Source organism: Hordeum vulgare, chromosome 7H (genome assembly GCF_904849725.1).
Source record: "Hordeum vulgare subsp. vulgare chromosome 7H, MorexV3_pseudomolecules_assembly, whole genome shotgun sequence".
NCBI lineage: Eukaryota > Viridiplantae > Streptophyta > Magnoliopsida > Poales > Poaceae > Hordeum > Hordeum vulgare.
In genome coordinates this window covers 555,264,977-555,284,631 of record NC_058524.1, presented here as the reverse complement: position 1 = coordinate 555,284,631, position 19,655 = coordinate 555,264,977, and the positions used below count along the sequence as shown (strand labels likewise).

The window sequence follows — 19,655 nt, the reverse complement described above, 5'->3', positions numbered from 1 at the left end:
TATTGGAGTCAGGCTGCAGGTGGGACTCCTCGCGGGCATCCCACCTGATCCCACTACAAATTGGTGGGAAATTATGGGTAACCCACCAAACGTTAAATGGGTTAAGTGGGATCCCAGTATATCCCACTTAACGCAAGACATGGTTCTATGTGTCCTACTCTTCCCATTCGAGCTTGCTCCCCTCCCGGCGGCTTCTGCGGTGAAGACGGGAACTTCGGGCATGCCTTGCTGAGCTTGATTGCGGTCGAAAAGGGGGTGAAGGTGCCAGCTTGCTGCCGGATCGATCGACGCCCTTGCTTCCCGGGCGGTGCTTGGCGGTGCCGCTTTGAGCAGTAAAGGCGGGGGATCTTGCGCCCACTTGCGGTCGGATCGAGAAATCTCTTGCCGCAGCAACCCGTGTTACTACGGGCAGGTGGGTGCCGCGCACCGAACCTCGTCTCGACCGGCATTGCGGGGAGGTCCGCCGAGCTCTGAGCGGGGGCTGCACACACGCGAGGTGTTCGCTGAAAAGGCGCGTTGCGAGCCATGGGGGACTTCCCGTCCTGCTTCGAGGAGAGCGGGGCCCAGATCGCGTACGCGGCGTCGTCCTCCAGCAGCGCCGGCAAGGGTGCGGCGCATAACCTGGTCACTTGCCTCTACCAAACGCAGCTCGCGGCCTCAGCGTCATCTCCGTCACTTGGAGCAAGATACTCATGGGGCAGGGACTCAGCGTCGCCGTTGACGGTCTGTCCGGCCAGAGCCTGTGCAAGGCGGACATCAAGCCCTGGCTCTTGTCCAAGAAGAAGGGCTCCAAGAGCCTCGACGTCCACGAAGGCAAGGTCGACATCTTCTGGGACCTCTCCGCTGCCAGGTTCGGCGTCGGGCCGGAGCTGCCGGAGGGCTTTTACGTCGCGCTCGTCTTCGACCTCAAGCTCGCACTCCTGCTCATCGACATGAAGAAGGACTCCTACCGCAAGACCGGCGCCTCGTCTAATCCCTGTGTCCACGAGAGAAATCTATGGCTGGTGGGCTGAAGTGGGTTCCAATGGGTTAGGTGGGATAACCCGATTAATTTATTTCCTATCCAGTGGGAGTCCACTAAAATAAATTAAGTGCGACAACCCACCTAGTCTCACTTAGGTCCGCTCCCACCTGCAGCGTGATGCTAAAGCATATTTCTCCATATGTGGTTTTGGTAATTGATGACAATCCCTATGGACTAATGGTTGCCTTAAGTTATATTCGAAGGATTTGTCCATAGGCACTTCGTGAAGTCCATCTGTTGGTTTCAAGGAGTTTATATGATGATCAAGGTGATATTCAAAGTATTATCCAAAGACTATTCATAAATACACAATGTTGATCAAGACTAAGCACAGAGTAAATCAAGATGATTAACACACATAGTGTAGAAGATGTACCGAGAGGGATCAAGTGATCCCATGGTATGGTAAGCATTTTCCATAACGCTTTTGTGTACTAACCCATGGTCTTCGTGAGAGTTCTATGTGGGGTTAGGTGTGTTTCCATGGGTTTGCGTCAAGAGGAAGATCTCATTCAACCTATGAAGGATGACAACAAGTGGTGATCGTCATCAAGATTGCGATGTGCAAGTTCAAGTGGAGCATCACGAAGATATCATGCTTGAAGCTTGCCGTCCATTGTGGTGGCAATGGACTTGTGAAGATGTGTTGAAGAATGGCTCAACCATAGTGAGCATGGGGGAGCAATCAACTAGTATTCATCAAACCAACACAATCAAGAAAGGTGGTCCATCTCGAGGAAGCCAAGATCATCGTCATCCAGCTCAAGAGGACTAGGTGCAAGGTATATGTTTTCCCTTGATATGTTTTTCTATTGTAGGATAGTTTGCCATACTCTCAAGGGGAGATTGATGTCCCACAAGCGTGTGGGATCGCAACAGTTTTCGAGGGTAGAGTATTCAACCCAAATTTATTGATTCGCTCACAAGGGGAAGCTAAAGAATATTCTCAAGTATTAGCAGCTGAGTTGTCAATTCAACCACACCTGAAAGATTAGTGTCTGCAAGCAAAGTATCAGTAGCAAGGTAGTATGATAGCAACGACACCAGAAAAAGCTTTGACAATCCCTCGCAACGGTGCTAGAAAAAGCCTTGTTCACAAGGGGAACTAAGTGACCCAGCTTTCCCACGGCCAATCAAATATTTTCCCACAAATAGTGAAAAGTACCGAAGCACGGGAAAATGAATGCTAGCAGCTCTAGCGCAAGACACTCCTCTCTCCTCTCCTACAACAATTGTACCGATGAAAGCTTCCAAGTCCCGTGGACGAGGTTCATGAATATCCCCAACAAAAGGCAATTTGCAAACATTGAGAAAATCCTGGAGTGACATGCACTCGGGGATATCATAAAGTTTGGACTCAACCATAGGAGGATTTTTCCTCGAATAAAAGTTAAAGCTTTGTACGAAGATATTAGTGAGGAGGAGGTATTGCAGACACTTATCTTCAACGAAGGCGGTAAGGCCTGCGTTCTCCACCAAGTGATAAAAGTCCTCATAAATTCCAGCGGTGCGCAAGAACACGTCGCTTGGCCACTCGCACATTCGAACTTCTGTGACTCGAGGGACTAAATACTTGGGCTTCTTCTCACTCCCATCATCCTTGGGGTCACAGCTTGACGAGCCTCTTAAGAACCTCCTCATCTTTTCCCTTTCTATCTCTGAAAATTTCTGAAATTTTTAGTGATTCTAAGGGAAGGTGAATAAGGCTCAACGAAACTTGTAGCAACTACTCCAACAAGTGCCTAGGGACCATATTACGCATAAAAACTACTTGGGACCATCTAGAATCGGCATGCAAACCTCAAGAACATGGTCACCAAGGCAACAAAAATACGCGGAGTATAAGGCAGTAGAGCAAAAGCTAATTGGACCAATGGAGGAGTCACTTACCAAGGAGTAATTTCCCCAAAACGGTTCGGAGAACGGTGATTTGAGCAAAGAGATCGAAAATCCCAGCAAGAGGAGCAAGAACACGGGTTTGAGCTGCGAAACAATTTTTTCTGGAGGTAGGAGAACTGGATGGGAGCAAGAATGAGTGGAGGGGGTGCTTGTGGGCCCCACAAGCCTGGGTGGCGCGGCCAGGGGGGTGCCCGCGCCCCTAGGGCTTGTGGCCCCCAGACAGACTCTTTGTCCCAGATTTTTTCAAATATTCCAGAAAAAACCATACTTGATTTTCACAGCGTTCGGAGAACTTGGATTTTCGGGGTACTTTTCTACTGGACGCTAAAACAGAAAATAGAGAAAAACTAAACTAAATCTATCATTTTTCTTCTAAGCAACGGAAGGTGAAAGCTTGGAACAGAGGTTTGTGACTCCTTGATTCATCCATCTCATGGTAATCAAAATAAATCCGTCAATGGGGTTGATCAAATCCCCTCGACAAAACTTCTCGAATCACAAAAGAGAACGGAGAATTTTAGAATAGTCACTAGGTCACCTCAACGGGGATGTGTATCTCCCCAACAAGCAAATCATACTTCATCTTGACACGAGCAATAGGGCATTCAAAGCTCCCAATAAGAATCGATGAAGTGTTTTCAATAGCATTGATGCAATGTACTCGATATTGTTTCTTCGGAAAGTGCACCGTATGCTCATTACCGTTGACATGGAAAGAGACATTGCCTTTATTGCAATCTATAACAGGCCCTGCAGTGTTTAAAAAGGGTCTTCCAAGGATGACAGCCATGGCATCGTCCTCGGGAATATACAAGATAACAAAGTCTGTTAAGATAGTGGTGTTAGCAACCACAATAGGCACATCCTCGCAAATGCCGATAGGGAAAGCAGTTGATTTGTCGGCCATTTGCAGAGAGATTTCAGTGGGTGTCAACTTATCCAGTTCAAGCCGATGATAAAGAGACAGAGGCATAACACTAACACCGGCTCCAAGGTCGCATAACGTAGTTCTAACGTAGTTGCCTTTAATGGAGCAAGGTATAGTGGGCATACTGGGATCACCTAGTTTCTTCGGAGTTCCATCCTTGAAAGTGTAGTTGGCAAGCATGGCGGAGATCTCAAGATGAGGTATCCTCCTCTTATTAGTCACAATATCTTTCATGTACTTAGCATACGGAGACATCTTGAGCATGCCAGTCAAATTCATCCATGCATAAGCTAGCAGGTTTATCAAAAGGAATATCACTCTCATCAAACCTACGCACAGAATTTACTTCTACTACCTGTATCGGGTTATCGAGACCATGGATCTCTTCGATAGGTGGTAGATTTTTGACATCTTCAGATTTAATGCCTTTCTCTCGCATAGATTTCTTGGCTTCTTGCATATTTTCAATACTGAGGAATAGAATACCTCTTTTCTTCGGAGTTAGCTTAGGAGGTGGTTCGGGAATAGTCCAAGCATTCTCATTGCATAAGATGTTGTTCAACAGAATCTCAGCTTGTTCTACAGTTCGTTCCCTAAAAACACTACCAGCACAACTATCTAGATGGTCTTTGGAAGCATCGGTAAGCCCATTATAGAAGATATCAAGTATTTCGTTCTTCTGAAGAGGGTGATCAGGCAAGGCATTCAGTAGCTGGATAAGCCTCCCCCAAGCTTGTGGGAGACTCTCTTCTTCAGCTTGAGCAAAGTTGTATATTTCGTGCAAGGCAGCTTGCTTCTTATGGGCAGGGAAATATTTTTCAGAGAAGTAGTAGACCATATCCTCGGGGCTACGCACACAACCAGGAGCAAGAGAAGTGAACCAGGTCTTAGCATCATCCTTTAGCGAGAAAGGAAACAACTTGAGCATGTAGTAGTGGCGGATCTTTTCCTCACTAGTGAATAGGGTGGCTATATCGTGCAGTTTGGTAAGATGGGCTACAACCGTTTTAGACTCATAACCGTGAAAAGGATCAGATTCGACCAGAGTGATTAACTCAGGGTCGACAGAGAATTCATAATCCTTATCGGTCACAAAGATAGGTGAAGTGGCAAACTTCGGGTCGTATTTCATCCTAGCGTTCATGTTGGAATTATGCCCTAGAGGCAATAATAAATATAGTTATTATTATAATTCCTGTATCAAGATAATCATTTATTATCCATGCTATAATTGTATTGAATGAAGACTCATTTACATGTGTGGATACATAGACAAAACACTGTCCCTAGCAAGCCTCTAGTTGGCTAGCCAGCTGATCAAAGATAGTCAGTGTCTTCTGATTATGAACAAGGTGTTGTTGCTTGATAACTGGATCACGTCATTAGGAGAATCACGTGATGGACTAGACCCAAACTAATAGACGTAGCATGTTGATCGTGTCATTTTGTTGCAACTGTTTTTCTGCGTGTCATGTATTTGTTCCTATGACCATGAGATCATATAACTCACTAACACCGGAGGAATACTTTGTGTGTATCAAACGTCGCAACGTAACTGGGTGACTATAAAGATGCTCTACAGGTATCTCCGAAGGTGTTCGTTGAGTTAGTATGGATCAAGACTGGGATTTGTCACTCCGTGTGACAGAGAGGTATCTCGGGCCCACTCGGTAATACAACATCACACACAAGCCTTGCAAGCAATGTAACTTAGTGTAAGTTGCGGGATCTTGTATTACGGAACGAGTAAAGAGACTTGCCGGTAAACGAGATTGAAATAGGTGTGCGGATACCGACGATCGAATCTCGGGCAAGTAACATACCGAAGGACAAAGGGAATGACATACGGGATTATATGAATCCTTGGCACTGAGGTTCAAACGATAAGATCTTCGTAGAATATGTAGGATCCAATATGGGCATCCAGGTCCCGCTATTGGATATTGACCGAGGAGTCTCTCGGGTCATGTCTACATAGTTCTCGAACCCGCAGGGTCTGCACACTTAAGGTTCGACGTTGTTTTATGCGTATTTGAGTTATATGGTTGGTTACCGAATGTTATCCGGAGTCCCGGATGAGATCACAGACGTCACGAGGGTTTCCGAAATGGTCCGGAAACGAAGATTGATATATAGGATGACCTCATTTGATTACCGGAAGGTTTTCAGAGTTACCGGGAATGTACCGGGAATGACGAATGGGTTCCGGGAGTTCACCGGGGGGGGGCAACCCTCCCCGGGGAAGCCCATAGGCCTTAGGGGTGGCACACCAGCCCTTAGTGGGCTGGTGGGACAGCCCAAGAAGGCCCTATGCGCCATAGGAAGAAATCAAAGAGAAAAGAAAAAAAGGAGGAGGTGGGAAAGGAAAGAAGGACTCCACCCACCAAACCAAGTAGGACTCGGTTTGGGGGGGGGAGACCTTCCCCCCTTGGCTCGGCCGACCCCCTTGGGGCTCCTTGAGCCCCAAGGCAAGGCTCCCCCTCTCCCACCTATATATATGGAGGTTTTAGGGCTGATTTGTGATGACTTTTCCAGGGCAGCCCGACCACATACCTCCACGGTTTTTCCTCTAGATCGTGTTTCTGCGGAGCTCGGGCGGAGCCCTGCTCAGACAAGATCATCACCAACCTCCGGAGCGCCGTCACGCTGCCGGAGAACTCTTCTACCTCTCCGTCTCTCTTGCTGGATCAGGAAGGCCGAGATCATCGTCGAGCTGTACGTGTGCTGAACGCGGAGGTGCTGTCCGTTCGGCACTAGATCGTGGGACTGATCGCGGGACGGTTCGCGGGGCGGATCGAGGGACGTGAGGACGTTCCACTACATCAACCGCGTTCACTAACGCTTCTGCTGTACGGTCTACAAGGGTACGTAGATCACACATCCCCTCTCGTAGATGGACATCACCATGATAGGTCTTCGTGCGCGTAGGAAATTTTTTGTTTCCCATGCGACGTTCCCCAACAGTTCAGAGATTTTTCTTTCCACTTGCGCAGAAGTTTCTCAACATCATAGCTATCCTTACATGCAAGAAAATCCTCAGCTATCTCTCCCTCCATAACATAGTGCGTATCAGGCATAACACGCAATTCAGGCATAGTAGCAGGTTCTACTTCAATAGTATCAGCAGTTTCAGAAGTATCATCACGTCTAGCAGCAACTCTAGCAATTTGTGCATCAAGGGCACCTAGTGGCAAAGCAGTATCAGGCATAGCATCATCGGGCATAGTATCAAGCATAGCATCATCAGGCATAGTATCAAGCATAGCATCATCAAGCACAGGCGACATATCAAGATTTCTAGCAGGAGGTGAAGTCGCAAACTTACTCAAAACTGAAGGTGAATCAAGTGCAGAGCTAGATGGCAGTTCCTTACCTCTCCTCATAGTGGAAGGTAGGATTTTAGTTCTTGGATCTTTCGGATTCCTCATAGTGACCAGCAGACGTCAATCCCAAGTGACTCAGAGAATATAGTTGTGCTTCCCCGACAACGGCGCCAGAAAAAGCCTTGATGACCCACGAGCGTATGGGATCGCAACAGTTTTCGAGGGTAGAGTATTCAACCCAAATTTATTGATTCACTCACAACGGGAAGCTAAAGAGTATTCTCAAGTATTAGCAGCTGAGTTGTCAATTCAACCACACCTGAAAGATTAGTGTCTGCAAGCAAAGTATCAGTAGCAAGGTAGTATGATAGCAACGACACCAGAAAAAGCTTTGACAATCCCCGGCAACGGCGCCAGAAAAAGCCTTGTTGATGGGATGTTAGCGCCAACAAAGTCTTGCAACAAGTAACAGCGGAGTAGCAAGGAACAGTAGTAGCAACAACAACAAAGTGACAAGTAACAACAGTAGTGACAACAGCAGGAAAGTGGCCCAATCCCTTTTGTAGCAAGGGACAAGCCTAGGCAAAGAAACGTAGCGAGAACCAGTAGTAAAAGACTCGTAGGCAGTGGATCGGTGATGGATGAGTGTGACGGATGTGATTCATCATGTAACAGCTATAACACGGAGAGATATGTAACTAGCTCCCATTCATCAATCTAATGTAGGCATGTATTCCGTATGTAGTCATACGTGCTTAGGGAAAAGAACTTGCATGACATCTATTGTCCATCCCTCCCGTGGCAGCGGGGTCCTAATGGAAACTACGCGATATTAAGGTTCTCATTTTAATAAAGAACCGGACTAACGCATTAACACGCAGTGAATACACGAACTCCTCATACTATGGTCATCTCCGGGAGTGGTTCCGGCTATTGTCACTCCGGGGTTGCCGGGTCATAACACATAGTAGGTGACTACAACTTGCAAGATAGGATCTAAAACACACATATATTGGCGACAACATAATAGGTTCAGATCTGAAATCATGGCACTCGGGCCCTAGTGACAAGCATTAAGCATAGCCAAGTAGTAGCAACATCAATCTAGAACATAGTGGATACTAGGGATCAATCCCCGTCAAAAACTAACTCGATTACATGATAGATCTCATCCAACTCATCACCGTCCAGCAAGCCTACAATGAGATTACTCACGAATGATGAAGAGCATCATGGAATTGTCGATGGAGAAAGGTTGATGATGACGATGGCGATGATTTCCCCTCTCCGGAGCCCGAAACGGACTCCAGATCTGCCCTCCAGATGAAGAACAGGATGTGGCGGCGCCTCCGTATCACAAAACGCGATGAAACTTTCTCTCTGATTTTTTTTCCAGGCGAAACGGAAGATATAGAGCTGAGATTGGGGGCGGTGGTGCCACGTGGGCCCCACAAGCCTGCACGGCGCGACCATAGGGGGTGGCCCCGGCCTGTGGGCTTGTGGCCCACTAGCACGCCCCCTCACGTGGATCTTTGCGCAGGTATTTTTCTTTTATTCCAGAAAAAATCTCCGTAAATTTTCAGGACATTCCGAGAACTTTTATTTCTGCACAAAAACAACACCATGGCAATTCTGCTGAAAACAGCGTCAGTCCGATTAGTTCCATTCAAATCATGCAAATTAGAGTCCAAAACAAGGGCAAAAGAGTTCGGAAAAGTAGATACGACGGAGATGTATCAAGGATCTCAAGTGAGTAGCTTGATCGTATCATTCATTGAGAGCTCAAACCATTTGCATCCTTGCATCATATCTTGGTTCTTGTTTGGTGTTTCTCTTTGTGAGTTTTAGAGCTTATGGCCATCTTGATGACAAGATCGATTTCATTGAAAGCGGAGTCCGTATGCATATTCTATGATGTTTTCGATGTTGGAAGTTTTTTCGCTGCTTGGATAGCTCTTGTCGTCCTGAGTTCAACAAGCTTGAATTTGCTCGATTCAGAGCTCCTATGCGAAAGTTATGTCAGTTTCTGTAACCAGCGGTAGTACCGCTGGTGCGAGCGGTAGTACCGCATGCACAGTGGTAGTACCGCTCCTGTAGCGGTAGTAGTTTTTTACTACCGCTCTCTGGCGGTAGTACCGCTCCCTCAGACTTTATTCGCATCTACAACCTCAGCGGTGGTAGTCACGGTAGTCATTGTTTTTATTATCGTGGTTGGTGAGCCTACCGTGCGGTAGTACCGCTCCTAGCAGCGGTAGTACCGCTCTGCTCGGGCTGTGAGTGGGGGTAATGGTTGGATTCTTTCCCCACTATATAAAAGGGGTCTTATTCCCCATTGGAGCTGGTCTATCCGTTGAGCCCGTGTTCTTCCCCCATTGTTCACCTTCTTAGAGCTTGCTAACTCTCAATCCCTCCAATGATTCTTGCTAGTTCTTGAGGGAAAAGAGAGAGGAGATCTAGATCCACATCTCCACCAATCACTTTCTCCTCTATGTGAGAGGAACCCCTTGGATCTTGATCTTGGAGTTCTTTGTGAGCTCCTTGTTCTTCCACTTTTATTTCTCCATAGCTTTTTTTGTTGTGGAGGGATTTGGGTGTGAGGGACTTGACCACTTCATGTGTTCTTGCCATTGCATTAGTTGCATCGGTTTGAGTACTCCACGGTGATACGTGGAAGTGAGAAGTTGAGAAGCTTATTACCCTTGGGTACTTGGTACCCCTAGAGATTGTTCTTCATGGATTCTTTGGCATCCTAGAAGCTTGGTGGTGCCTCGGAGCTCAATCATTGTGGTGTAAAGCCTTGGGAAAGAGTCCGTGTCTCCAATTAAGTTGTGGAGATTGCCCCGAGCATTTGTGGTCACCTCTAAGCCATATGCCATTGCGGTGAAGCTTTGTGGTGTTGTTGGGAGCCTCCAATTAAGTTGTGGAGACTGCCCCAACCTTGTTTGTACGGGTTCGGTGACCGCCCTCAAGGGTCCCTTAGTTGAATCACGACATCTTACATTGTGCGAGGGCGTGAGGAGATTACGGTAGCCTTAGTGGCATCTTGGGGAGCACTGTGCCTCCACATTGGTCCAAACGGATATTAGCATCCACAAGGGTGTGAACTTCGGGATACATCGTCGTCTCCGCGTGCCTTGATTATCTCTTACCCGAACCCTTTACTTATGCACTTTACTTTGTGTTAGCCATATCGCTTCTTGTCATATACCTTGCTATCACTTAGTCGTTTATTTTGCTTAGCATAAGTTGTTGGTGCACATAGGTGAGCCTAGTTGTTTTAGGTTTTGTGCTTGACAAATTAAATGTTAGTTATATTCCGCATTTGTTCAAGCCTAAACTGTAATTATTTTAAAGCGCATATTCACCCCACTCTAGGCTACATCCATGTCCTTTCAATTGGTACCAGAGCTAGGTCTCTCTTCATTGGGTTTAACCACCTAGATAGTAAGGATGTCGACTAGGAGATTAGGATTATCTGACACTCTTAGTTTTGATGGCAATTTTTTTTATGTTTGGGTAATTCGCATGCTTAATCTGTTTAGGGTCAAGGACCCAAATTTAGAGCGAATTGTAGATATGGGCTCCTCCAAAGGATTCTCAAAATATATCTTTAGAGGATGAGAAAAACTCTTATCTCAATGCTCAAGCTTCTAATATGCTTTTTGATGCTTAGAGCAATGTAGTTATATTTCAACTCATGCCATTCCAAGATGCTCATAAGTTGTGGACAAATCTTCAAGATAAATATGGGTGTCCAAGATTTGTGGGAATGATTGTTCTCCCTCCACCTTCGGTCGTGTGGTCTTCTCAACTTCATCTACTTCACCTACATGTGTATTGACACAAGGTAATGATATGGTGAGTAGTGGTGATCATTGCAATGATGATAGTGGGCTTATTGTTGATGATCCTTCATCACTGTAATATTGCAATGCTTCATTTTTGGGCGTTAACACTTCGAGCACTCTAAATGTTTTACATGCTTGTGTTGATAGTCCTTGCATATCATGTAAAAGCGGCTTGACTAAATCTCATGATGATATGCTTTCTATATTTTGTTGCCATGATAAAAATGCATCTATTTCCTCGAGTTGTTGTGCTAACAATGTAGAGGAAATCCATCACTCCATGGAACAAGATGTGGCCTTGAATGATTGTTCAAGGGATCTGATGACCCACAAGTATAGGGGATCAATCATAGTCCTTTCGATAAGTAAGAGTGTCGAACCCAACGAGGAGCAGAAGGATCTCACAAGTGGTTCTCAGCAAGGTAAAATCTGCAGGCACTGAAATTGTCGGCAACAAGTGATTGTGTGGTGAGATGATTCGTAGAAAGCAACAAGTAACAAAAGTAGCAACGGTGCAGCAAAGTGGCCCAATACCTTTTGTAGCAAGGGACAAGCCTGGACAAAGTCTTATAGGAGTAAAAACGCTCCCGAGGACAGACGGGAATTTTTGTCATGCTAGTTTCATCATGTTCATATGATTCACGTTCGTTACTTTGATAGTTTGATATGTGGGTGGACCAGCGCTTGGGTACTTCCCTTATTTGGACAAGAATCCCACTTATGATTAACCCCTATCACAAGCATCCGCAACTACGAAAGAAGAATTAATACAAAGTCTAACCATAGCATTAAACTAGTGGATCCAAATCAGCCCCTTACGAAGCAACGCATAAACTAGGGTTTAAGCTTCTGTCACTCTAGCAACCCATCATCTACTTACTACTTCCCAATGCCTTCCTCTAGGCCCAAATAATGGTGAAGTGTAATGTAGTCGACGTTCACATAACACCACTAGAGGAAAAACAACATACAACTTATCAAATTACCGAACGAATACCAAATTCACATGACTACTATTAGCATGACTTATCCAATGTCCTCAGGAACAAAAGTAACTACTCACAAAGCATAATAATATTCATGACCAGAGAGGTAATGAGTAGCATCAAGGATCTGAACATAAACCCTTCCACCAAGTAATCCAACTAGCATCAACTACAAAGAGTAATCAACACTACTAGCAACCTTACAAGTACCAATCGGAGTCCCGAGATGGAGATTGGTTACAAGTGATGAACTAGGGTTTGGAGATGAGATGGTGCTGGTGAAGATGTTGATGGTGACGATGTTGGGGAACGTCGCATGGGAAACAAAAATTTTCCTACGCGCACGAAGACCTATCATGGTGATGTCCATCTACGAGAGGGGATGAGTGATCTACGTACCCTTGTAGATCGTACAGCAGAAGCGTTAGAGAACGCGGTTGATGTAGTGGAACGTCCTCACGTCCCTCGATCCGCCCCGCGAACAATCCCGCGATCAGTCCCACGATCTAGTACCGAACGGACGGCACCTCCGCGTTCAGCACACGTACAGCTCGACGATGATCTCGGCCTTCTTGATACAGCAAGAGAGACGGAGAGGTAGAAGAGTTCTCCGGCAGCGTGACGGCGCTCCGGAGGTTGGTGATGACCTTGTCTCAGCAGGGCTCCGCCCGAGCTCTGCAGAAGCGCGATCTAGAGGAAAAACCGTGGAGGTATGTGGTCGGGTAGCCGTGAGAAAGTCGTCTCAAATCAGCCCTAAAACCTCCGTATATATAGGTGGGAGGGAGGGGGCCTTGCCTTGGAGTCCAAGGACCCCCAAGTAGTCGGCCGAGCCAAAGGGGGGAGGACTCCCCCACCCCAAACCGAGTTGGACTTGGTTTGGTGGGAGGAGTCCCCCTTCCTTCCCACCTCCTTCCTTTTTTTTTCCTTTCCTCTTGATTTTCTTCTCTTGGCGCATTGGGCACTTGTGGGCTGTCTCACCAGCCCACTAAGGGCTGGTGTGGCTCCCCAAATGCCTATGGGCTTCCCCGGGGTGGGTTGCCCCCTCCCGGTGAACTCCCGGAACCCATTCGTCATTCCCGGTAACTCCGAAAACCTTCTGGTAATCAAATGAGGTCATCCTATATATCAATCTTCGTTTCCGGACCATTCCGGAAACCCTCGTGACGTCCGTGATCTCATCCGGGACTCCGAACAACATTCGGTAACCAACCATATAACTCAAATACGCATAAAACAACGTCGAACCTTAAGTGTGCAGACCCTGCGGGTTCGAGAACTATGTAGACATGACCCGAGAGACTCCTCGGTCAATATCCAATAGCGGGACCTGGATGCCCATATTGGATCCTACATACTCTACGAAGATCTTATCGTTTGAACCTCAGTGCCAAGGATTCGTATAATCCTGTATGTCATTCCTTTTGTCCTTCGGTATGTTACTTGCCCGAGATTCGATCGTCGGTATCCGCATACCTATTTCAATCTCGTTTTACCGGCAAGTCTCTTTACTCGTTCCATAATACAAGATCCCACAACTTACACTAAGTTACATTGCTTGCAAGGCTTGTGTGTGATGTTGTATTACCGAGTGGGCCCTGAGATACCTCTCCGTCACACGGAGTGACAAATCCCAGTCTTGATCCATACTAACTCAACTAACACCTTCGGAGATACCTGTAGAGCATCTTTATAGTCACCCAGTTACGTTGCGACGTTTGATACACACAAAGCATTCCTCCGGTGTCAGTGAGTTATATGATCTCATGGTCATAGGAATAAATACTTGACACGCAGAAAACAGTAGCAACAAAATGACACGATCAACATGCTACGTCCATTAGTTTGGGTCTAGTCCATCACGTGATTCTCCAATGACGTGATCCAGTTATCAAGCAACAACACCTTGTTCATAATCAGAAGACACTGACTATCATTGATCAACTGGCTAGCCAACTAGAGGCATGCTAGGGACGGTGTTTTTTCTATGTATCCACACATGTAAATGAGTCTTCATTCAATACAATTATAGCATGGATAATAAACTATTATCTTGATACAGGAATTATAATAATAACTACATTTATTATTGCCTCTAGGGCATAATTCCAACAGACGAGTCCCCTCCGATGAGAGGAGTGTTGGTGATGACGATGGCGACGATTTCCCCCTCCGGGAGGGAAGTTTCCCCGACAGGATCGTCCTGCCGGAGCTCTAGATTGGTTCTGCTCAAGTTCCGCGTCGTGGCGGCGGCGAATCCACGAAAAAGCTCACCCCTGATTTTTTTTTCTGGACGAAACCCTTCATATAGCAAAAGAAGGGGGCCAGTGGGCCAGCAGGCTGCCCACAAGCCCTCATGGCGCGGCGTGGGGGGTGGCCGCGCCGTGCAGGCTTGTGGCCACCTACACGTGCCCCTGTGGCACTTCTTCGGCCCGGTATTTTTTATAAATCCGGAAATAAATCCTCGTTTATTTTTATGGCATTTGGAGTTGCGCAGAATAGGTATCTCAACTTTGCTCCACTTTCAGGCCAGAATTCCAGTTGCCGGCATTCTCCCTCTTCATGCAAACCTTGCAAAATAAGAGAGAAAAGGCATAAGTATTGTACCGTGAAGTGAAATAACAGCCCAAGAAGCGATAAATATCAACATGAAGACATGATGCAAAATGGACGTATCAACTCCCCCAAGCTTAGACCTCGCTTGTCCTCAAGCGAAAACCTAGCTCAATAAATATGTCCACATGTTTAGGGAGAGAGGTGTCGACAAAACAAGACACGAACATGCATGCATCATGATCAAGATCAGAACAGCAATACCAACATATAATCTCTCATGCTAAAGTGATAATTCCTTCACAAAGTAAAGCATGGATCAAGAACCTTACCGAGAAGTGACAACCGATAGCCTTTAGTCATTGAAGCAATTGCAATCTATCACAACATCAGAAAGAGTCAAATAAGAGCTTGTAAAGCAAATCCACATACTCAATCATTCTTTCGTTCTCTACAATTGCTACAACTCACGTGGTACTCATGAGATCAAAGTTTCAGCTGGACACAGAGAAAGATAGGGGCTTATAGTTTTGCCTCCCATCTGCTTACCTCAAGGGTAATGTCAACAATAATAATTCATAAATACTTACCTCCAAGTTGACATATGAATATAGATCTTTCCCAAGCATATGACGTTAGCCAAGACAAATGCGAAAAAGGGAATTGGTGAAGATCACCATGACTCTTTCAAGGGCAAAAGGTAAAGGTACAAGATATGCCCTTCGCAGAGGGAAGCAGAGGTTGTCATGCGCTTTTGTGGTTTGGATGTGTGTCCTCTTAGTGCGGAGGAACGTCACTTTATATTGCCTCCTGTGAAAAAGAACTTTATTATACAGTCTGTCGCTTTTATGTCTTCCTCATCACAGGTTCGTATAAAGCTTAGTTTCCACACACTAATAGATCATACATATTAGAGAGCAACTTTTATTGCTTGCACCGATGACAACTTACTTGAGGGATCTTATTCAATCCATAGGTAGGTATGGTGGACACTCATGGCAAAACTGGTTTGACGGTTTATGGATGCACAAATAGTATCTCTACTTGGTGCGGGAGTTTTGGCTAATATGAGGTGGAAGCAATCGTCACATGCTAAGGGATCTCTAATCATATAACATTGTTCGGAGCCAAGCAAACACAATTCATTATGCTGTCTTCCTTGTCCAACATCTACTTCTAGGCATGCAATAGTTTAGTGAGTGTTCACAATCATAGATGGTGTCAGAGATGATATATTTATATGTGAACCTCTCCTACTTTATCACTTCCTATTAATTGCAACCATGACCAAGGTCTACGTTTGCCTACCCTGAACAAGTTTCAATCCTCATTCTTTTTATATGTGAAGCCATCACTTCCCGTAAGATCATTACATGATCTTTCATGCTTTTGTTCTATTCTCACTCTTTTAATCATTGCAAGAGGCAACGCCCTTCAACTAAGACACTCTTTATTATATGGCTCACGAGCTGGAATACATCGGGGGTGACACAAAGCAAAACTCAAGACTAAAACACTAAGACTTTTCATCTACTAGAGAAAGAGAAAACTGAAAAGGAAAACTAAAACAAAGGTAAAGGAAAAATATGTGATGGTGATACGATATCGGGGCAACTCCCCCAAGCTTGACACAAGCCAAGGGGATTGCCCATACCAATGCTCAGTTGTCTTCCTTTGGTGGTGAAGGTGGAGTTGTTGTAATCTTTGACTCCAAGAGGGCCATTAATCTTTGATTTATACCTTGGAGATCTGCGATATGTTTTTCCAGCAAAACAACTTCACGAGTGAGACAAGTATTGCGAGCACGAGTTGTTTCACAAAACCTCAAGAGTTCAATCAAAGACGGAGACACTAGGTGGAGGTAGGGTTGGAGGAAATACACTTCTTCAACTTCTTCCTTGTTGAGCATAGATTGCACTCCGTCCCATGCCTGATCCTTCTCCTTAGCTTTGCCCTTGGTTTCTTTAGGTAGCCTTTCCTTAGCCTCCATGACCTCCATCCTTTTCAGATCAGCATGAACTTCTCCATAGATTTGACACAGATTGTTCTCCCCCACAGATTCCTGGGACAACATCTTGCTCTAAACCTGCGGCAGAAAACAGTCTCGAAACGAAAAACAGAAGAGATCTGCGTGATGCAGGGGTCAGACCAAACGGGAGTATATATATTAATATTTTCCAGACCAGAAGGAGTACCCCATACGAAAACAGAGTCCGGGAGGCGCACGAGGTGGCCACAAGCCCTCACGGCGTGGCCAGGGGGTGGGCCCGCGCCGTGCAGGCTTGTCGCCTCCTCGCGCACTTTCCGGACTACTTCCAATTTTTGTATTTTTTAAAATATTCCAAAATGGAGAAAATGTCCTACTGTAAAATTTTGGACTCTGTTTTCTTACCGAATCACATACCTCCTCATTTTCGGAGTTTGAAACAGGCTGATAAATATCCCTTAGGTATTCTTCCGGAGTTATGGTATTGATGATATTGCTTTCAACATTTATGGGAGTACCTGAGATATAATGCTTAATTCTCTGCCCATTTACCACTCTCGGACAATTACCTTCCGTGTTGTTGATCTTGATAGCACCAGAATGATATACTTCCTCAACAACATAGGGACCTTCCCATTTAGAGAGACGCTTGCCTGCAAAGAATCTTAAACGAGAGTTATATAGCAAGACATAATCACCTACATTGAACTCATGCTTTTGTATCCTCTTATCATGCCACCTCTTAACCTTCTCCTTGAACAGCTTTGCATTCTCATATGCCTGAGTTCTCCACTCATCAAGCGAGCTAATGTCAAATAACCTCTTCTCACCGGCAAGTTTGAAATCAAAGTTGAGCTATTTGATTGCCCAATAAGCTTTATGCTCTAGCTCAAGAGGTAAATGACATGCTTTACCGTACACCTTTTTGTATGGAGACATGCCCATGGGATTCTAATAGGCTGTTCTATAAGCCCACAGTGCATCATCGAGCTTCTTAGTGTTGGGGAACATCGCATGGGAAACAAAAATTTTCCTACGCGCACGAAGACCTATCATGGTGATGTCCATCTACGAGAGGGGATGAGTGATCTACGTACCCTTGTAGATCGTACAGAAGAAGCGTTAGAGAACGCGGTTGATGTAGTGGAACGTCCTCACGTCCCTCGATCCGCCCCGCGAACAATCCCGCGATTAGTCCCACGATCTAGTACCGAACGGACGGCACCTCCGCGTTCAGCACACGTACAGCTCGACGATGATCTCGGCCTTCTTGATCCAGCAAGAGAGACGGAGAGGTAGAAGAGTTCTCCGGCAGCGTGACGGTGCTCCGGAGGTTGGTGATGACCTTGTCTCAGCAGGGCTCCGCCCGAGCTCTGCAGAAACGCGATCTAGAGAAAAAACCGTGGAGGTATGAGTCGGGCAGCCGTGAGAAAGTCGTCCCAAATCTGCCCTAAAACCTCCGTATATATAGGTGGGAGGGAGGGGGGCCTTGCCTTGGGGTCCAAGGACCCCCAAGGAGTCGGCCGAGCCAAAGGGGGGAGGACTCCCCCCCCAAACCGAGTTGGACTTGGTTTGGTGGGACGAGTCCCCCTTCCTTCCCACCTCCTTCCTTTTTTTTTCCTTTCCTCTTGATTTTCTTCTCTTGGCGCATTGGGCACTTGTGGGCTGTCCCACCAGCCCACTAAGGGCTGGTGTGGCTCCCCAAATGCCTATGGGCTTCCCCGGGGTGGGTTGCCCCCCCTCCGGTGAACTCCCGGAACCCATTCGTCATTCCCGGTACATTCCCGGTAACTCCGAAAACCTTCCGGTAATCAAATGAGGTCATCCTATATATCAATCTTCGTTTCCAGACCATTCCGGAAACCCTCGTGACGTCCGTGATCTCATCCGGGACTCCGAACAACATTCGGTAACCAACCATATAACTCAAATACGCATAAAACAACGTCGAACCTTAAGTGTGCAGACCCTGCGGGTTCGAGAACTATGTAGACATGACCCGAGAGACTCCTCGGTCAATATCCAATAGCGGGACCTGGATGCCCATATTGGATCCTACATACTCTTACGAAGATCTTATCGTTTGAACCTCACTGCCAAGGATTCGTATAATCCCGTATGTCATTCCTTTTGTCCTTCGGTATGTTACTTGCCCGAGATTCGATCGTCGATATCCGCATACCTATTTCAATCTCGTTTTACCGGCAAGTCTCTTTACTCGTTCCGTAATACAAGATCCCGCAACTTACACTAAGTTACATTGCTTGCAAGGCTTGTGTGTGATGTTGTATTACCGAGTGGGCCCCGAGATACCTCTCCGTCACACGGAGTGACAAATCCCAGTCTTGATCCATACTAACTCAACTAACACCTTCGGAGATACCTGTAGAGCATCTTTATAGTCACCCAGTTACATTGCGACGTTTGATACACACAAAGCATTCCTCCGGTGTCAGTGAGTTATATGATCTCATGGTCATAGGAATAAATACTTGACACGCAGAAAACAGTAGCAACAAAATGACACGATCAACATGCTACGTCTATTAGTTTGGGTCTAGTCCATCACGTGATTCTCCCAATGACGTGATCCAGTTATCAAGCAACAACACCTTGTTCATAATCAGAAGACACTGACTATCATTGATCAACTGGCTAGCCAACTAGAGGCATGCTAGGGACGGTGTTTTGTCTATGTATCCACACATGTAAATGAGTCTTCATTCAATACAATTATAGCATGGATAATAAACTATTATCTTGATACAGGAATTATAATAATAACTACATTTATTATTGCCTCTAGGGCATAATTCCAACAGTCTCCCACTTGCACTAGAGTCAATAATCTAGCCCTCACATCACCATGTGAATTACATTGTAATAAATCTAACACCCATACAGTTCTGGTGTCGATCATGTTTTGGCCGTGGAAGAGGTTTAGTCAGCGGGTCTGCTACATTCAGATCCGTGTGCACTTTGCATATATTTACGTCCTCCTCCTCGACGTAGTCGCGGATGAGGTTGAAGCGTCGTTTGATGTGTCTGGTCTTCTTGTGAAACCGTGGTTCCTTTGCTAAGGCAAGGGAACCTGTGTTGTCACAGAACAA

General features: G+C 46.0%; 1 pseudogene; it reads left to right on the top strand.

The window, feature by feature from the left end:
* Positions 1-525: 525 nt before the first annotated feature.
* Positions 526-1,013, top strand: LOC123409289 (annotated as a pseudogene).
* The last annotated feature ends 18,642 nt before the right edge of the window (positions 1,014-19,655 follow it).